This window comes from Artibeus jamaicensis, unplaced genomic scaffold (genome assembly GCF_021234435.1).
Source record: "Artibeus jamaicensis isolate MK-2021 breed Jamaican fruit bat unplaced genomic scaffold, CSHL_Jam_final scaffold_537, whole genome shotgun sequence".
NCBI lineage: Eukaryota > Metazoa > Chordata > Mammalia > Chiroptera > Phyllostomidae > Artibeus > Artibeus jamaicensis.
Window position 1 is genome coordinate 16,644,762 of NW_026522047.1, and position 17,675 is coordinate 16,662,436.

Genomic DNA, 17,675 nt, shown 5'->3' on the forward strand with positions numbered 1-17,675 from the left:
GAACCAGGTGTGACAGACAGGGTGGAGCTTCTCAAGGCCCATGGCTCAAAGTTCTCTCTCTACCCCCTTGTTTCAAGATGGTTCAACAAACATTTGTTTTCTAAACATAAGCTTTCATCTCCCTGTGAACTGCCTTACTTCCATTTGAAGCCCCAGGCTCCCTGCTCCGCTCTCTTTAGTCCAGAGGGACAGGCATACCTCGTTTCGCCTTGCTCTTTGGACTTTCCATGTTTATGTGAAATTCTTCTGCAATTTTCTCCTGTTAATCTGCTGTATGTCATTTGAATATTATTAGACAAGCCAGAAGAATTTAGGAGGGTAGAAGGAAAATTATTTTTTCCCTCCCCAACAGAATCAATACAGGATTTGTTGTTCTTAGCTTAATAGTATTAAGTTAATAATTAATACAATTGGCTTGCTATTAATGATATTAAGCTAAGAACATCTCATTTATGTTCATTTCCAGAGTGAAAAGTTTTAAATCATGTATTTATTTTGCAATTTGCCACAGCTTCCTTTAGATGGCATTAGATCCTTAAGTATGTGTTGCAGAGATTCATGGGTGTTCATAGGTAGCCTTTGACAGCTTGATGGATTTCCAATCTGATCCAAATGTTATTTGGGACATAGAATGCCGGGTGAATCAGCAACATAGAAGCTGGACATCCTAAGCCCCCTTTCAGTCTGCAGGCTCCAGCCGGATTACACTCTCACCTCCTACTTTTTTCTACAAGTAAATCATTTCCTAGGTTGTTGCTTGGATTAAATAGCTTTAGAACAAAATTTTTACAATGTTTTTAAATTCAATGTGAGGTCCTATGCAAAACAGATTATCGTCTCCTACAAATGGTAAAAGTTTACATGGAAAGGAGTTCTTTTATGTATGTAAGGAATCCCTTCCATTCGTTTTTCTGAATCAGCACTTCAGATATCAAGATCTACAGTTCTGCTTGGCATCACGGATGCCCGAATATCCAGCAGTGAAGGGCATAGGGAGTTGCCAATGTCATTATTCAGACATTTGGATTTTGCTGTGAAGCAATAATATTTCTATTTTCATTTTTTTGCTACTGCATTCAGAGTTCACTTTACCGGTAGTTTGCATTTGTTTTTTAAGTTCTCACACTGCTTTAAAAGATGCTCTTCTCTTAGGAAGAGGAAACCTGACTCCAGCCCACCTCACTTCACTTTGTTGTCTTGAATCTGACTAGGGCTGGGGAGGTCAAAGGGTTTGTCAGGGGCTCAGCACTCAGTCTGGGTGATTTCGGGGCTAAAGCCTGAATCAGCTGGCTGTAGGATCTTTGTTCTGAGTAGCCACTAGAGCACATTGTCTTCCAAATGAAACCAAAGTATCACTGAAAGCCAGAAGGGAATTCTTCAACTCACATGATTGTGCAAAGACCTCTTTTAAGGCAAGGGGGTGGTTAGGCAGAGCGGGTGGCGCTATGAGAATAACCTTTTTCATGAACTAGTGACTTGGACCATGTCTACCTTTTGAACCATTAGCATTTTCTTTAGTAAATTATTGCTGAAAACACTCCCCCTGTTGGTAAAGATTAATGACCTGTATTACCATATGCCATAGTACTTTGAACCCTTGTAAAGGAAAAAATGCTCCTAACATATCTAGGGTGGAGCACTGACAAATCTGGAAAACCCATTAGGTACCAGGTGCTAATATTCACAATGCCTCAGAATAACTTCACAGTGAGTACAATTATCTCCATTTTATTGGCACAGAACTGGAAGTTCAAAGAGATGTAAGAGAAAAACTTGCTTAAGTTGGCACAACTAGTAAACGACAGAATGAAGATCATGGTCCATTTTCATTGAATGTATGGAGGAAATAGGAACAATGTATTTGTGTGAAACCTATTTGGTCACTTAGCCCAAACTGACATCTTTCGAATCTTTGCAAAATCCTACACCTTCTCTCTCTTTAACAATCTCAGATTACAACCACTAAACTTCAGATGTGTTAAAGAGAAAGTCACAGACCCCAAATGGCATCACTTATACTAAAAGCGATTTAGCACCAAACTGAGATTTCACCAAGATCTAACTCTGCAACGTCAACTTCTCCCAGAAATGTGATCTTGGCCAACCGGCCTGGAAATTCTCGTCCAGCACCAGCTAGGTTAATCTGTCAACCCGGGTCTCCACCCCCGCCCCCCCACCCAGCCCCAAAGAAAGAAGAGGCAATCTGCATGATAAAAACCCTCGCCATTTCCCCCGCCCCCCCAAGACGTCCCGGTCTAAAAGTAATCCTTCCTTTCCTTTTGTCAGTAGCTTCCTAGCCCACCCTTCTTTGCATAAAACACTTTCACGCCGCCCAGCCTCTCTGAGTGCCCTTCTAGCTGTCAGATAGGGGCCGTCTGCTTCGTGAATCCCTTAACACAGAAGGGGACTCGTTTCAAATGGACGCAGCTGAGTTTTGTCCAACAGGTGTACTTCGCAGTGCTTCTTCCTACAGTTGTACCTTCATCTTAATTGGCAGCATTCTGTAACGTTTCCACGGACGTGGTGATTAGCCTCCGCGGGGACTGCAGAAATGTGGGGCTGACCGAGAAAAAGGACGACGGAGAAAAGCGGGAACACAGGCGCTTTGTTGGATGGCACTTCGAGGTTGCGCGGGAGCGGAAGCCCCTCACAGCGGGAGACCACCCGGAGGCTGCCGGTGGAGGGCCACCGTCCAGAGGGGGAGGGAAGCTAGCGGACTCCCAGGGGAGAGTCGAAAGGGAAGCAGCTCAGAGAGTCCCCTGGTAGCCTCGGCTTGGAGGCTTACCTCCCCGCAAGGCCCTGTCTTATCAATGGGCAAAGCAGTTGGGTGAGGTTTTGGTGGTATGCACAGCAGGCAGATACAACGTGGCTAAAATTTTGATTGTTCAGGCTATTTTAAAAATAACTGGATGTATACAAATTTGAGTTTGGCACCACGGGGCTTTTGAGATAGTGAGTCGCAGCCTGCAGTGAAAAACAAACAACCCAGGGGCCAATACACAAGAGGTCATCTTTGACTCATTTATGTAAGTCTGTCTCAAAGCACCAGAAGTACTTAATTGTTCTGGGAACAGAGAACAGCTTCTTTTGATTATAGACAGTATTCGCTTCAACCAAACTCGTAGTTTCTGAGTTCAATGATATTACTCTGTCTGTCTTTATTTACCTCTGTTAATGGAGAATGGCACCAGATGTTAGACCTCGGTCCTTGAGTTCTGGCTAAGGAAGAATTCAGAGTGAAGACTGAAATACAAGTGCAAGTTTATTTAGAACATCACAGAGGTAGAAGAAGGGAGCTGTTGAAGAAGGGAGCCAGCTGGGCTGCATGGAAACAAGTTAAAGAAACAAGTTACAGAGACAGAAGAAGGGCAGCTGGAGCCTGGAGGAAAGAAAGGCAGAGACAAAGTACCTGAGGGAGGGAGGGGGGAGGCACAGGTGTGCTAGAGAGAGAGACAGAGAGAGAGGGACAGGGGAAGGGAACAAGTTCACTGGGTCCTTCTTAAGGAGTTTTATCTGTTCTCTAAAGGTGAGGATCTCAATGGAATATTCATCAGCTTTCCGGGTGTGTTCCTTTCAGGGTGGTGGTCTCTACTGACTGGTTGGTGCTAGTGTAAGGGGGTTGTCATTAATCACCACCTCTGATCTTGATGTTCGTCTGGTTTTGCTGCTCGTCTAGGCCGGGAGCTGAAACACAACAGAGGACTAGATGTTATCTGTAGTTTGACCAAAACTCTGTCTTTGTGCTCAACAGACCCGAGGCTTTTTTCCTAAGATCACTTGCTGCAGTCCTTCCTAAGCCCTCACTGCCCTGAGGGCTTAATGCTTAAGGAAGCGGTCATGCAAGGGCTCGTACGCAAGGGCTCACTGGAGTTCAGTGAGACTGTACTCCAGCCACACGGTTCTCTTCTAAGGGGGTCTAAACTGCAGGACCAGTACCATGCTAGGGGATGAAAGGTCCCCCTGGGGGTGAGATCCTACCCTACAATTGTCTCTTGCTAGACACCCAGGACTCTCTGCTCTGGGTGACCTTCCGTACCTGGCTTATGCTGTCACTCTGCTCAAGTCTGTCTACCTGAATGCTGCGTCACGTGTGTACAGCACAGACTATTTATGGCAAAGAAGTGTAAGTACCACTACCTTCAAATAGAATTTATCTCTAAGAATCTTACTACAATCTCTTATGATTAATTTCTTATTATCATATATTTTGGTATCTCTTTGTAATGTATTCAAATATCTGCCTCCAGCTAGAGCCAGCTAAGGGTTTTTGTTTAATTATTTCTTATCCATTTGGGTACAAACTTTATTACATTGATGAAAAGTCCAATGAAACCCTAAGTTCTCTTCCACCTATATATTATCTTTCGTTTGGGAGAGTAATTCTGATTTTTTAAAAATATTTTATTTATTTACCTTTAGAGGAGAAGGGAAGGAGAGAGGGAGAGAAATATCAATGTATGGTTGCCTTTTGTGAGTCTGCTGCCGGGAACTGGCCTGCAACCCAGGCTTGTGCCCTGACTGGGAATCGAACCGCAGTCCCTTAGTTCACAGGTCCGCGCTCAATCCACTGAGCTGCACCAGCCAGGGCAGAGAAATTCTGATTTTGATGTCAGATGTTACTAGATTCATTGCAACTCAAATATTTAGGACTGGTTTATAAGCAGACTGCCGGCCCTCTCCTGTCCTGCCTCCTGGCCTGGACTTCGCTGATAGCCCTGGTCAGTCTCTGGGGCTCAGGCTCCTTCAGGCACCAGCCTCTGTGCCCCCAAATTCCAGGGGCTTCTGTAACAATTCTGGGTCACACTGCATTGAGATCTTGTTGTGGTCTTGGGTCTATACAGCTGCCATGCTCTGTCTTCCCAGGCATGCTGTGGAGGAAATCTTCTCTCAGATGAAGCTCTTGGTGGATGCTAGCTGGACCAAAGTGTTGGACCAGCTCACCTGTCTCCAAGGTGATCTGACTTCTCTCCTTGAATATATGGGCCTTTGCCCCACTGGCCTCCCCTGTAAAGCCTTGTCTGCCTCTCCAAGATTACCTGCAACATCCCATCTGTCTTGCTAGTGCCAATATAGCAGATTATGCACTGGTCTAGAAGAATCTGCCTAGAGAACACGAGAAAGCAAACTAATGTTTGTTGAGTACTTCTACATAGTAGGTACGTTATATAAATCATCACATTTACTCTCCATGAAAATCCTAACTGTAGATATCATTTTGTCCCTTTTTATTACCGAGTAAATTACAGCTAGGAGACTTTACCTCCGATCAAAGCAATGACTCAGATTTGTTTGACCGAGATATGGACATCAAAATTATGAACATTTAAAGTATATGTTGATAAGTGTTTCTTTTTCCAAATAATTTAAGATAAAAGTAGAATTAACCCCATTGGAGATGGAGAAATATCTGAGAAGAACAACAAAACTTATGAAATAGCTGACTTTCCATTAACAGTGTCGAGTTTTCCCAGTTTCAAGTCAGGGGTTACCTTGGAGAAACTTTATAGATCTATCACACCAGTGAAATATGCAGAAAACAAAAAAGAGAGGATGATTTATTCACTTTTTTTGTTGAACTAGGTAATTTTTTTATTGTTGGTGAGCATTTTGATGAGTACAACTGACCCTCACTGTGCCCTTTACATAAAATCATGCATGTGTGTTCACTGAGAACCACAAGTCGCAAAGTTATGTATCATGTGTTGTCTTCATTTTCAAGCTGCCTTATTGAGCTATGATTGACGTGTGATAAACTGCATATTTAAGGTGTACGCTTTGATATGTTTTGACACATCTCCACACCTGTGAGCACATCAGCACGTCAAAAGTGTGAAAATATGCCTCATCCTCCAGAGTGCCTTGGACACTCTGACCACCCTTCTCTGGTCTTTTGTTCCCACCCAGTCTTTCTGTCACTGCAGATTAATACACATTTTCTAGAGTTTTAAGGAAATGGAAACATTTAGCATATATCCTTTTGGTCTGGCTTCTTTCACTGAGCATGTTATTCATCCATGTTGTTGAATGTATCAAGAATTTATTTCGGCTAATTTAAAAAATTTGGTTGTTTATTTTCTTACTGTTGAGTTTTAAGAGGTTTTTTTTTTGTATATTCTGGATAACATTCCTTCTTTTAAATTTTTATTTATTGATTACCTTTAGAGATAGAGGAAGCGGGAGAGAGAGAAACATCAATTCGCTGTTCCACTTATTGATGCATTCATTCATTGGTGGCCGGGGGTGGAACCAGATACCTTGGCGTATCAGGATGACACTGTAACTAACTAAGCAATACAGCCAGGGCTGGATAACATTCGTTTGTTGGGTGTCTTTTGCAAACAGTTTTTACGTCCTGTGGCTTGTCTTCTCATTCTCTTGATGTTGTCTTTTTTAGAGCAGAAGTTTTTAATTTTCATTAAGTCCCGCTAATTGATTGTTCCTTTCATGGATCAGGTTTTGGGTGGTGTCAGGTCTTTGGTGATGTATCTCACTTTACTTTTTACCCCTTTGAAAAACATCCTCTTGACTGGGTAAAGTAAAAGAGGAGAGGCAGCCTGTATTTACTGGGGTCCTAACAGAAAACACAGTCAAAAGGCCACTGAAAAGATGATAATGAAGAGACCGTGTACTGAGATGTGGTCAAGGTTGAGGGAAGTAAAAGATGATGGCCTAGCAGGAAACAGTGGCCAGCGCTAGGCCTAAAGGGGCGATGGGAAGGGTCAGCTAACTAGAAGCTGAAAGAGAGGTGTTGTGGGATAGGAGTGGGCTGCAGAGGAGCCAACTCGAGCCCTAAAGCAGGAGAGTCGTGGTGTATTTCACACAGGTCAGTCGCCAGACGTTCAGAGAAAAGCCTGAGGGACAGAGAGGTGAATCTGGAGAGACATATGGAGACTATCCCCATGCAAATTTGCGGCAAAATCCTATTCCATACGTTCAACCCTTAAACTGCCTACTTCTCAGCTGCAAAGTCATAAAAGATGGTTTTAGTCTAGAGACTGGTGACTCCTAATTCCTCTTGGGTCACAGGCTCCAAAAAGTGCATGGAAGCACCCACACAGATTCGTATACAATGTTTTTCCTACTTAGAGACAGAGAAGCTTTTATTAAACAAGTAATTGGATCTTTCTCACTTAATATTCTTGCAAAAAAATTATAGCCAATACCTGAAAGATTTATAAATACATCCAGATTGTATATTTAAAGTAAATATTTTTTAATACAAAATTTCAAAAGTACACAGCTTATATATATATATATATATATATATACATATATATATGTATATATATATATATATATATATATACTTTGATAAGAATTTTAACCTTTGGAATGGTCACTTGTCATATTTGGCATTCTACGAATGTGAACTCCAACTCTGATGGCAGTATGTTTTGAAATCCCTGGTCACATGAATACATCTTTCAGATAAAATCAAAAGCCTCATTGCTTGCTATTCCAGGTGAGGGTTGGCTCGACTCAGAATGTTACGCTTCTCAAACATGTTGTGAGTCAGATTCCATTTGCATCAGGTCTTTGTCCTCCAGTCACTGAGGTCATCCTGGTCAAGGTCTGCTCCACTGATACTATCTATATGCCATTTTGAGCAGAAGTAACATGCAGAGCTCTGCTGTGTTTCCCAGTTCTAGAAGAATCTCGGCTCTAGAGTCTAGCTGGCAGGAAAAGCGTGCCCCAGACCCATAGTTTCCACAGCTGTCTACCTCCAGCCTTCACTTCCAGAGAGGCAGCTTCATCCAAAGAGCAGGCACTTTGCCAGCAACCCCCTAACAGTGAGCACACGGGGGCCTTTGAGCTCAGAGAGTGCACTCCACATTTAGACTGTGCGAGCTCGGCTCCGCCCTTACTGCTGACCATGGGAATTTAAGCAAGTGACTTGCCTCTAGGTGCCTAGATGTCCACATCAGTGGATAATGATAGTACCTACTTGAAGACTGCTGTGAGAATTAGCTTACTTCCGACAAAGCCTTATAATAAGGGCAGCCACATTTTGTTATTCAAGTGGACACATATATCTAGAAGGCTGTGGAAAAATTGTATCCTGCTATTTATTCTTTTGTTCATTTGTGTATTTCTAAATATTTATTGGGAACGCTATGTACCCAGCACTACACTAGGTGCTAGAGATAAAATGATCCAATGAATTGAGTTAGTGCCTGACCTCATTCAGCCCATAATCTAGTGGAGAAAACAGATATTAATCAAATAATCACAACCACAAGTACAAAATTTCTGTGGAGGAAAGATACATGGTTCTGTAAGAGGCAACAAAGGAGGGATGTGACCTTAAAGAAGTGGGTTTTTTTTAAAACAGATTTTATTTCTTTATTTTCAGAGAGAGGGGAAGAGAGGGAGAGAAACATGGATCAGTTGCCTCCCACCCCCCCGCAGTGGGAACCTGGGCCCTGCATTTCAGGCATGTGCCCTGACATGGAATCGAACCCATCACCTTTCAGTTCACAGGCTGGTACCCAACCCACTAAGCTACAGCAGGCAGGGCAAAAGGGAGTATTTTTTAATCTGAGATCTTAAATCTGAGAAAGAATTATCTACCTGGAATTCAGTTAAGTGCTACTGGCCTTCCCTCTGAGACAACCAAAGAATTTCTGCCTGGCAGAGGAGAATTTCACTCTGCTTTCCTAACAACTCGAAAAGACAGAACTTCAAGGCTTTGACACTCGCAGAACAGGTGGATGACTTTCGTGCTATAAACAGATTTCTTTGGGGTTTGCCTCTGACTCTCCGGCAGGACAACCTGCTGTGAAAGGCCACTTAAAGGGATCCGGAGCTCCTTCACAAAGGCAAAAAACCTCGTGCTATGGCCAAGCGTCACTGGCCTTCCAGCCACGCCCAGTACTAATGTTTGAGGTGAAGTTTTGTTTGACAAGTAAAGCTTTTACAATTTCAAAAACCACATCAGTCCTTTGAACTTTCCAAAAGGCCCCCCAAAATAGGCATCCTCATTGGATGCTGTCCTTGTGCACAGGACATGGGAACCAGGACTTGGCTCCATGGAAAGTCAGTACTTTTCAAGAGAAATGGCAGTTCCTCCACAGTCTGCTTTCCTGGATGGTGTAGCTCAGTGGATTGAGCACAGGCCTGTGAAGCAAAGGGTCGCTGGTTCGATTCCCAGTCAGGGCATATGCCTGGGCTGCAGGCCAGGTCCCCAGTAGGGGACACATGAGAGGCAACCACATGTTGATGTTTCTCTCCTACTCTTTCTCCTTCCCATCTGTCCCCTCTCTCTAAAAACAAATAAATGAAATATTAAAAAAAACACAATGGGATAGATTTTAGTGCTTCTGGAATGGAGAACACGTGACAGGGACATTGTTTTAGTTCTAAAACTTTCCGCCAGGGCGTAAAGCAACTTAACCATTCCCCGGACCTACTGCTTCACTGGTTGGTGTCTTGGTAACGGAGCCGTTTTGCAGACACTGTTTGTGTTGCTGCAGATCCAGTTCGGGTCAAGTTTTCACGCCTTCTAACCGAGCCCGTTACTTAGGGAAAGGAAGCGGACCTTGCAGTGTATTCTCAGGGTGTCAGGGGCCCCTTGAGCTTGGCTGACTTCCACCCGCAGAGGGAAGGGATCTTGTCACTCGAGGCACCTTCTGACTTTGTGTGCCATTACATTCAGTGACACAAATAAAACCCCAGGATTTGTGTATATTCCTTTTTTTGTGTGGTATTTCCTGGAGTATCAGGGTATAGATAGATAAATGTTCATAATTATAATGACATATTACATTTTCAATGAAAACTGTGCTTTAATAAATAGACAAGCTGTACAAAAAAATTTTCTCCCCTAACCGTAATTTTCAATATTGGGGAAGACATAGAAGAAAAAATATTTTTCCCCGGGATTCTGGATCCTGTGAAAGTCAACCATGGGTGCTCCGGGTCATAAATTTCAGGCTAATAATCCCACCTATCAAGTCTTTAATTTTACAGTACTAATATCTTTCTCTCCAATTTCAGTTTTGCCTTTACTTTTTCTATTGAGTTGAACTGTCTGAGGGGAGACAGAAACTAATTAGAATAACTCGGCATAGCGATTTCTAAACAGGAGCAAGGGACCACTGATGGCCCATGGACCTCACTGCTCTTCCCGGCCTCCCCGCCCCAAGGTCACCGGTCCTCTGGCCATCGCCTGTCCCCAGACTTCTTCTTAACCCCAATGTTTCTCTGAAATCTGGACAGCGTCTCAAGAGTTTTCATCGTCAGGCTGACCATCTGCACCTTTCAGAGAATAGAATCTTCTCCTAGAAAGGTTTCCTGACTGACGTAGGGTCTGTGAACTCGCAGGGGACTCACAAGTGTCCTTTAAGTGGGTCTGGAACCCAAACCCATATTAATTGACCCTTTTGGGGTTTCATGTTCCATGGTCCTTTTCTTGCTATGCCTTTCCCCCCCATCTTTGCTCTTGTTTTTCCAGAAGGCTTGTTACTTCAGCCTGTCATTCGTGTTCACTTTGGTTTTTTTTTCTTTATTGTACATCTTCATCCACTTAAGTTTTTCAATTGCAACCTCCTATTTATCCTAAGCCTGGCCTGGAATGGAAAGCCCTTCACCTCGTCCCTCCAGCAGGGGTCACCCTAGTTCCTTCTCAGAGAGCCTTACAGGCAAATACCCACGATCAAGTTTGAGAAGCCTCCTTTTGATCTTGGTGTAGTTCCAGTTCCCCGGCGACCTTGCAAATACTGAAGGCTCAGCCTTCGTACTGCAGTTGTCTCCATCCTTATCTGGTACTGGGAAGCACTTCAGGTTCTTTTTAAAAAAAAATTATTTATTTAAATTGTTCAAGTACAGTTTTCTGTCTTTCACTTCCATCCCAGCCCACCCCCCTCAAGTACTTTTTAAAGACAGTAATTTAAAAATTCTATTTGTTTATGCTATAATTCCCCCAGGAAAGACAAACTCAAAAACCATGCCTTGTACATTTCAGAGCAAAGTAAACCGTACTTAGATACAAAACATACCGTAAAGAAAAATTCTTGCACTTTTTTTCTTTTGTCTTCAGCTTATACTTGCTCCTATACATTGGAGATTTAGATGTGTATGTATTTGAGGCACTTAGAATCTAGATGATACAATCTAAATAAATTTAAATTAGGAGATATGCTTATTGTTTGTTATTCAAGCATTCCTTTAAAATTCTTATGCCATTTTTTAAATTTTTAAAAAATCTTTTATTTATTTAGGGTTTTTTTTTGTAAATATATTTTTAAAAGATTTTATTTATCTTTAGAGGGGAAGGAAAGGAGAGAGGGAGAGAAATATCAATGTGTGGTTGCCTCTCTTGTGTCCCCTGCTGGGAACTGGCCTGCAACCCAGGCATGTGCCCTGACTAGGAATCGAACCACGATTGTGTGGTTCACAGGCCCGTGCTCAATCCACTGAGCTACACCAGCCAGGGCTCTTATGCCATTTTTAATATATTGAGTTTATTGTTCTTTAAATCATACTAAAAAAAAACCTAGGAAAATAGCTACATGTTAGCTTGTTATGAAAACATAGCAGTGTTAAATTAAGTGTTTGTTAGAATTAATCTCAGGGAGCAGCTTGATTTAAACAAAGATATCACACCAACAATCCTACCTTTCATTCCTGCATCATTAAATTAGATCATTTCCACAGCATCCAACATGTTATGATTGTTCTTATCTTAAAACTAAGAAACATGCCCTGGCTGGTGTGGCTCAGTGAATTGAGTGCCAGCCTGTGAACCAAAGGTTTGCTGGTTCAATTCTTAGGCACGTGACTGGGTTATGGGCCAGGTTCTCAGTTGAGGGCATACAAGAGGCAACCACACACTTACGTTTCTCTCCTTCTCTTTCTCCCTCCCTCCCCCTCTCTCTAAAAATAAATAAACAAATTTTAAAGCAAACAAAATCTCTTGAGTCTACTTTTCCAGCTACCACCCCAACTCTTTGCTCTTCTCTGAAACAAAACTACTTTAAAAAGTTGCCTATACTTTCTGCCTTCTCTTCTCATCTGCTCTTATTCCCATTCAGTCCAGGCTTTTCCCCAGTACTCCTCTGAATTTGCTTTTGTACAGTTCACCAGGACCTCCATGCTGTTAAATCCAATGGTCAATGCTGAGTTTTCATCTCACTTGACCTGTGAACAGCATCCGACAATGAATACCACTTCCTGCTTCACACACGTTCTTCCCTTGCTTCTTGGACACCACATTGGCCTGGTTCTCCTATTACCTCGTTGGTCCGTCACTGACGAGCTCCTTTTCTGGATCCCCCTCCTGTTCCTACTGATATTCAAGTTCCATGGGCTCTGGTGTGGTTCTCTTTTGTTCTGGACCTCTGCTCATTTCCTAGATAATCTTATCCAGTTCCATGGTTTTAAATAACATCTGCCCCCTAATGAATTAAGTCCCAAACACATCAAAGTTCATTCTCTCACATACAAGGAGTCAGAAGAAGCCGGTGCACCACTGGTCCACCAGATCCGCAAAGTCATACAGACTCAGGCTCTTTCTGATTTTCTGGTCCATTGTTCCAGCAGGTGGCTTACACTCTCAGGTTCAACCATGATCTGAAATGGCTGATTTGGCTCTGGGCATCGTCTGCACATTCCAGGAAGAAGGAAAGGAGAAAGGGACCTCTCTCAGTGGATCAGCTTTTTCAATGGAGCCTTTTGGAAGCACCCCTTGCTCTCACTCCCCAACCCTCCACACACACACATTTGTTCAACGGTTAGACTCAGTCACGTGTTTCTATCTCATTGAGATGGAGGTTAGTAGTTGTAGCTTTTATTTCAGGCAGCGGTATGTTCAGCTAAGACTGAAGTTCTGTACTAAGGAGCCAGAGGAGAAAGAATATTTGATAAGCACCTATTAACCTCTTCCATAACATCAATGTATTGAAGGGTCCCATTTTCACATTCCCAGCCCTGAAGTCTTCCCTGAGTTTCAAAGCTTTTTACTCATTGTGTCTGCTTGGATGCAGACTTGGCAACTCAAACTGAACATAAGCAAAGCAGTCTCTTTATAATGCAGTCTCCCGCAAGATGCCTGATCAGAGTGAGTGGAGGAAAGAATGAGGAATGAGAAACAGGAGGCTGTGAACAGGAAGGACTCTTTCAAGGAGTTTGGGAATAAAGGGGAGCAGGGGGGGTAGGCAGGGAATGGAAAGTAGCTGGAGGAGAAGGTAAAGTTGAAGAAGAGTTTTGCAGTTTTTAAACACAAAATGAGTGATATCACAGCTTATGTGTCTGATGATGGGAATGATCCAGGAGAAGAAAGCAGTGATTCCAGAAGAGGGGAAGCAGCGGCAGAGCCAGAGTGCTCAGGAAGGTGAGGGCACATGGAACGCAGTGCACAGATGAGAAGACTGGCTTTTTTTTTCGAGCAAGAGTTCAAGTTTATTTCTTTTAGTCATTAAAAAAATTGTTGATGCTCTTACAGTTGTCCCAGTGTTTCCCCGTCTGGCCCCTCCCTCCAGCTCACCCCCATTCCCACGGTCCCCCACGTCGATGTTCATGTCCCTGGGTCATGCATACATGTTCTTCACCACCTGTCAACCAGTCCCACCTCCCCCCACCCCTCTGAAAAGATTGGCTTTTGACACGACAGAGGACAGAGGACATGGGTAGAACTTCTAGGCAAGATGGCTCACTGAGCTCCAGGTTGGATAACCCACTGCTCCAAACTCAGAACAATACTAGATTAATCGTAAAGGGAGAAAACAATAAAGGTAAAATCAGGTTCAAAAACAAGACAAACATCTTTTAGATGGAAATAGAACAAAAAAATGTCCATGTGCATAGGTTGAAGCCACAAAGTTTATGGAAAATTCAGAAAGCATAGAGTGCTGGCCAGGATTTCGGCTCCGGAGGAGTAGAAGACTCTAAAATTATTTCATGAGAAATTGGATCCAACCTTACAGTCTGAAAATTCTTCCTTTCTCAGGAGTGAGACTGAAGAGATAGTAAAACTCCAGGTCACTTTTACTTAGAGACATGGCTTTCAGGAACCTGTGGATCTAGGGAGATGGGGAGACCTAGATACAGTCTTGCAATGAAAAATTGAGCCTAGCTGCCTAATTGTTCTGTAACCGAATCTGAAGAATCCAAACAATTACCTTAGGGCAGGAATTCCAAGCTGCTATTATAAGACTTGGCCTCTGCTGACAGAGAGGGGTGAGCTCATGGTTGAAGGCATGGGGAGAGATAGAAAAATGTTAAAGGCTTCCAAATGCTTCAATATGACCCCGTAGATCCAAATTCTAAAACCCATGAGGATGGGTTTAATGCTTAGAAAGAAAGCCAACAGAATCAGTGAATTGAAGGTAGATGAAATCAGTTTTTTCTCTGGCAAGTTTGGTAAGATTTTAATATAAATATGATGGAGGTGATCAAAGAGATAAAGACATAACTCCTACTAAAAAGAACAAGAAATTATGAAATAAAAATAAGCAAGAAAACCCCACAAGAGATAATAAAAAATGTGTACATAAAAATAGTCACCGGAGAGGAACTTGTATTAAATTTGAATTCTAACACAGTTGAAGGGAGAATTAGTGATTTGCAAGACCCTAAGACTAGCCCAGAACATGGCCAGGAGAGAAAATGTGTGTGGACATGGTGCACAGTGTATTTGGTGGTGGATCAGGCAGGTCTCTGTGCTCCTCTGTGCTCAGTAAAATTCATCAGCTGACATGGAGGAGGTGTGGAATGTTTGAGGAGAAAGTATAAGGTGTTTAGAGAGTAGGGAAGTAAATGAATAAAATACAGGCCCCGGGTGGTGTGGCTCAGTGGATTAAGTGCTGGCCTGCGAACCAAGAGGTCACTGGTTCCATTCCCAGTCAGGGCACATGCCTGGGTTGCAGGCCAGATCTCCAGCTGGGGGCGTGAGACAGACAATCACACATTGATGTTTCTCTTTTTTTCTCCTTTCCCCTCTCTCTAAAAATAAATAAATAAAATCTTAAAAAAATATACATTCTTTAAAAAATAAAATATGGAAGGGTTGCCAGGAAGGGCTGGTGGCCCACTTTGATCTAGCTGCAATTTAGATCCCATAAAAGTCTTGTCTGTAGGGACGAATCCTGGTCAAAGTGCAACAAAGTCGTTGAGTGGAAAGACAAACATCAGGCCAGGGACACGTTCAACTCGCTGGGAGTTTTACTTTGACAGTTGAATAAAAAAGTAGATTCTGTCTACAAAATGCCAGATTTTCAAATGACAAAGTCAAGAGGAAAGAGGAAATGGATAACTTCTGAGGAAAAAAGAACAGAGAGAGAGAAAAAAAGAAAGTAGTGGAGATATGTTACAGTTGCAGGTACAGGGAGAAGCAGCTACTCAGAAAGTAGAAAGGGTCATTGTGAAGGCAGACCAACTTAGTTCTTGGGAGTGAGGGGTCAAATTAACCACTTCCAGTTCACCAACCCTCAAAAGTTAGTTTTGGGCATATTTTATAAAATTTTCCTCAAAATTAATTAAAAGTTTATAATTTAGTCTTTTAAGAGAAGTGTCTATCTGAGAAAGCCTACTCTTGAAATCTCATTTCTATTTTTCTTTTTCTTGAATGTACTGGGCTGGCCCCAATTAACAAAATGATACAGGTTTCAGGTGCACAGTTAAAAGCTCAATTATTGATTATGACAGTTATTAGAGGAATGAGGAAGTTTCCTCTTGTCTTCATTTAGACAATAATAGATGCCATAGGAATCTGGCTACGTTCTACCTACATGAAACCTGGGGAGCTACAGATGTGCATTCAGTGAGCCAACACATATTTGTTGCCGAAGTACATATGTACATCATCATTCTAACTGCAAGGAAATGTCATAGCACGTCAATTCCATCACCTGGAATCCATTCCAAGTTTAATGACTCCATACCATCTTGAACTGGGATTGAGCAAGCTATTTAAATTCTTGAGTCTCAGTTTTCTGTGAAATACAGATGATGATAACACTACCCTCCCCCATCAGGTTCTTGTGAGCATTAAAAGATAAAAAAGTATTTCAAGTGTTTAGACCAGTGTCTTGCAAGTGCTCACGAAATGGTAGCTGTCATTATTATCTACTAATTAAAATTCCAAGGATCGGATTATACTGTCCTAGATAGTGATACTAAAGATAAATATTTGAGAGTGAGCACTGCACATTTTATTATGTATGCAATGTACCCAGCATTGTCTTACTAGATGCTTTGTGGATAGTCAGTAAATAATATTGACCACTATTATTAATAATAATAGTACTCTGGGTTTAATGGTACTTCACAGGTCTCGAAACGCAGGCATAAATATTGCCCACATTGACCCTCACTGCACCTGGAGAAATAGATGTTGGACAAAGGTTATCTTCTCAGTCAGTCTAACAAATAGAAGTAGAAAAAAGCTAAATGACTAGACCAAAATCACATGGCTTGTAAATCGAAGAGCCAAAACTAGAATAAATGTATTTGTTACTTATGGCTGTTAATAAGCATCAGAAAGATTGATGGCAGTCATTAATGAAATTGCTGGTTAGCTTAACAATCGTGCTAATCATTTCTTTGTTTTTATATAGAAAATATTTTATTTTACTTATTGGCGATTAATATATCTAAGGATACCCACAAACCACAAAGTAATTTCCTAGTTCATATGCTATATGAAATATAATTTTTCTTGTACATTTACAGTGAAGCCATTACTTTTTAAAATATTTTATTTATTTATTTTTAGACAGAGGGAAAGGGAGGGAGAAAGAGAGGGAGAGAAATATCAAGGTGTGGTTGTCTCTCTTGTACCCCCTACTGGGACCTGGTCTGCAACCCAGGCAAGTGCCCTGACTGGGAATTTAACTGACAACTCTCTGATCCACAGGCCAGCACTCAGTACACTGAGCCACACCAGCCAGGGCTCCATTACTTCTTTTTATTCAAGAGTTTAAAATTCTGCTCTTTCCCTGCCACAGTGGATCTGTGCGGAGGCGGAGGCTTGGGTGCGTTCAAGATTCGCCTCCACCCATAACCCACTGCCATGGCTGAGGAAGGCATTGCTGCTGGAGGTGTGATGAACATAAATACAGCTTTACAAGAGGTGCTGAAGGCGGCCCTCATTCACAATGGCCTAGCGTGCAGAATTCTCGAGGCTGCCAAAGCCTTAGACACGCGCTAGGCCCGCCTTTGTGTGCTTGCATCCAACTGTGATGAGCCCATGTATGTCAAGTTGGTGGAGGCCCTTTGTGCTGAATGCCAGGTCAACCTAATTAAGGATGACAATAAGAAACTAGGAGAATGGGTAGGCCTCTGTAAGATCGACAGAGAGGGAAAGCCCCGTAAAGTCGTTGGTTGCAGTTGTGTGGTGGTTAAGGACTATGGCAAAGAGTCTCAGAAAAAGGATGTCATCGAGGAGTGCTTCAAGTGCAAGAAATGAACAAGTAAACTTGGCTTTTTCTAAAAAAAAAAAAGAGTTTAAAACTCCCACTTCCAGTAGTCCCCTTCCAGTTACACTTGGCCAATGAAAATGTAACTCTTGCTCTTGCTTCATGTCTTTCCAGTCATTGTCTTCCTCTTTCTCTTTCCCTCTCCTATTTTACATTGCAGATCGGTGGACTCTGTGGTGTTTGTTATTGTTGCCCTATGGTGCCATGTGAAAACAAATTGTTAGGTTTTGCGTCAGTACTTTTTATTAAAGGTGGGAAGTT

General features: G+C 42.3%; 1 pseudogene; it reads left to right on the plus strand.

Moving 5' to 3' along the window:
* The first annotated feature begins 17,008 nt into the window (after positions 1–17,008).
* Positions 17,009–17,413, plus strand: LOC119061730 (40S ribosomal protein S12-like; annotated as a pseudogene).
* The last annotated feature ends 262 nt before the right edge of the window (positions 17,414–17,675 follow it).